This window comes from Somniosus microcephalus, unplaced genomic scaffold, assembly GCF_052327205.1.
Source record: "Somniosus microcephalus isolate GS21.2 unplaced genomic scaffold, FLI_Smic_1.0 scaffold1714, whole genome shotgun sequence".
NCBI lineage: Eukaryota > Metazoa > Chordata > Chondrichthyes > Squaliformes > Somniosidae > Somniosus > Somniosus microcephalus.
The window spans coordinates 20,001-22,810 of record NW_028226901.1 but is presented as its reverse complement, the minus strand read 5'-3'; the positions used below and the strand labels follow the sequence as shown (position 1 = coordinate 22,810).

The following is a 2,810-nucleotide window of genomic DNA, read 5'->3' as shown; positions in this document are numbered from 1 at the left end:
AAGACCTCTAATCATTCGCTTTACCAGATAAAACTGCGTGTGGACGAGCACCAGCTATCCTGAGGGAAACTTCGGAGGGAACCAGCTACTAGATGGTTCGATTAGTCTTTCGCCCCTATACCAAGGTCGGACGACCGATTTGCACGTCAGGACCGCTACGGACCTCCACCAGAGTTTCCTCTGGCTTCGCCCTGCCCAGGCATAGTTCACCATCTTTCGGGTACCATCACGTACGCTCGTGCTCCACCTCCCCGCCGGAACGGGTGAGACGGGCCGGTGGTGCGCCCGCCGCGCGGGGCGGCGGGATCCCACCTCGGTCGACCCGCGCCGACCTTCACTTTCATTGCGCCCTGGGGTTTCGGGACACCCTTTGACTCGCGCACGTGTTAGACTCCTTGGTCCGTGTTTCAAGACGGGTCGGGTGGGTCACCGACATCGCCGCGGACCCCTGGCGCCCGCTCGTGGCTCGTCCGACTCGGCAGCGTGACGCGGTCAGGGCGCACTGAGGACAGTCCGCCCAGGTTGACAGTCACGCCGGGAGCACGGGGAGCCCGTCCCCCCCACTCACGAGGGGGAAGGCGCGGCAGCGGTCACTTCCCTCGACCCCGGGAAACGGCGAGGCTGCTGCCGGGGGGCTATAACACTCGCCGCCGGAGCAACGAGCCACCTTCCCTCCGGCCTTCCCAGCCGACCCAGAGACGGTCGCGGCGCACCACCGACGGAGGAAATGCGCCCGGCGGCGGCCGAGCCCACGCAGGACGCGGTCCCACACAGGAGATCCGCTATGCCCCACGCGACCGACCTCACCGCCGAGTTGAATCCTCCGGGCAGACTGCGCGGACCCCACCCGTTTACCTCTTAACGGTTTCACGCCCTCTTGAACTCTCTCTTCAAAGTTCTTTTCAACTTTCCCTTACGGTACTTGTTGACTATCGGTCTCGTGCCAGTATTTAGCCTTAGATGGAGTTTACCACCCGCTTTGGGCTGCATTCACAAGCAACCCGACTCCAAGAAGACTCGATCCTGACGAGCCGGGGGCCGCTACCGGCCTCACACCGTCCACAGGCTAAGCCTCGATCAGAAGGACTTGGGCCCCGGAGCGTCGTCAGAGAAAGAGGTCTTCTATACGCCACATTTCCCACGCCCGCCAGGCGAGCGGGGATTCGGCGCTGGGCTCTTCCCTCTTCACTCGCAGTTACTAGGGGAATCCTTGTTAGTTTCTTTTCCTCCGCTTAGTAATATGCTTAAATTCAGCGGGTTGTCACGTCTGATCTGAGGTCGTAGGCAGAATAGCGTACTGGCGCCGGCCGGCATTATCTCCAAGCGTAACACAACAAGCACAGCACAGCAAGCAAACAAGAAAGCACCACCACCACCACCACGTCCTCACAAAACCAGCCCCGCCGGCGAGGTTAGTCCGAGCGGGCGACGATAGTGTGCGTGTGCATGCAGCATGCAGGCATGCCTGGTCAAGTGTGTACGCTGGAGACCCCGGCTCGGCTCACACTGCTCCAGAGTCCCCGATTTAGCGAGAATAAAAAGAAAAGAGAACGAGGGAAACACGTAGCATTCAGAGGAAAAGGCCAGAAGCAATGGCTGGGCAGCATCTATATGCTTGAGAGGAGTGTTTTTGGATGAAAAGCAGGCCTGCAGCGACAGGGGTCAAGACATACGGGACTGACTTAGGCGCACGCTCAGCAAGTCAGCAAGAGTGCTTAGAGCCAAAACGGGTCAAATGTGTGGAAGGACATCAGGGTCCAGCGCAACACAAAGGAGCACCGCAAGGGTTATCTTAGCAAACTGCCACCTACCAAACGCACGCAAAAAAGCCAGCACACAGCACATCAAGGGGCCCGCGTCACTACATCAAGCTGTTCCCCGCTCCAAACCAACAAAACTGCAGCCAAAGACGACGACCTCACCTCTTGAACTGCCAACGTCTTCTCTCTGTATGCTCTCTCTCTCTCTCTATCCAACACTCAGAGAGACAACCCTGCCTAGGGCGAGGCTCAACAGTCCCAACACCGACGCGGTCAATCGTTTTTGCAACCCAACGACAGCCGTGCTGGAAAAAGCTGGCCTCTAAGCGGTGCCGACGTTCCCTGAGGAGACGCCGAACATAACATTCCCAAACGGCACGGGTCAAACTCTCCATTGGGAGGAGAAACTCTAGGTCTGCACTTAGGGGGGACAAAGAGGACTAGGCCTCTGCGACACCCCAGCCGCGCTCTCACCTCACACGATGGCAAGGCAAGTGCGATTGATGGTCAAGCGACCCTCAGACAGGCGTAGCCCCGGGACGAACCCGGGGCCGCAAAGTGCGTTCAAAGTGTCGATGATCAATGTGTCCTGCAATTCACATTAATTCTCGCAGCTAGCTGCGTTCTTCATCGACGCACGAGCCGAGTGATCCACCGCTAAGAGTTGTGCGTTTTTTTTTAAGGCTTGGTGTTTTGTTCCCCGGAGGGTCCCAAGCCCGGACCGCCCAACGCTTCTCTCCCTCTATGCCCACGCATAGAGGGTTGGTAGAAGCCCCATCCTTGGCACGGCCCGGAGGTGTGTATCAGTCGATCATCAAATGACAAGGGTTTCACCGAGATTTTGTTGTCAGGGCGCTCGCGAGGCGACACGCATCGGGGTCAAACGCCTGAGCCCACCGTCCGACACGCACCACGGCCAACAGAGGCAGGGTCTCTGCTGCCACCGATTGCCGGGAGAAGAGAGAGAGTGACAGGCAGACAGACAAGACAAACAAACATGACAGTAGACAACAAGGCCAGAAAAACGAACTGAGTGGGGTACAAGCCGAC

General features: G+C 58.5%; 1 non-coding gene and 1 pseudogene across 1 annotated transcript; both read right to left on the bottom strand.

Annotated features, from left to right (window-relative positions):
- On the bottom strand, window positions 1-1,281 carry LOC147080334 (28S ribosomal RNA; annotated as a pseudogene; the record flags this gene model as incomplete).
- A 991-nt stretch (window positions 1,282-2,272) lies between these two features.
- LOC147080333 (5.8S ribosomal RNA) lies at window positions 2,273-2,426 on the bottom strand. The gene has a single exon (XR_015077375.1). It is a non-coding gene; the product is annotated as a 5.8S ribosomal RNA (ribosomal RNA).
- Between the last annotated feature and the right edge of the window lie 384 nt (window positions 2,427-2,810).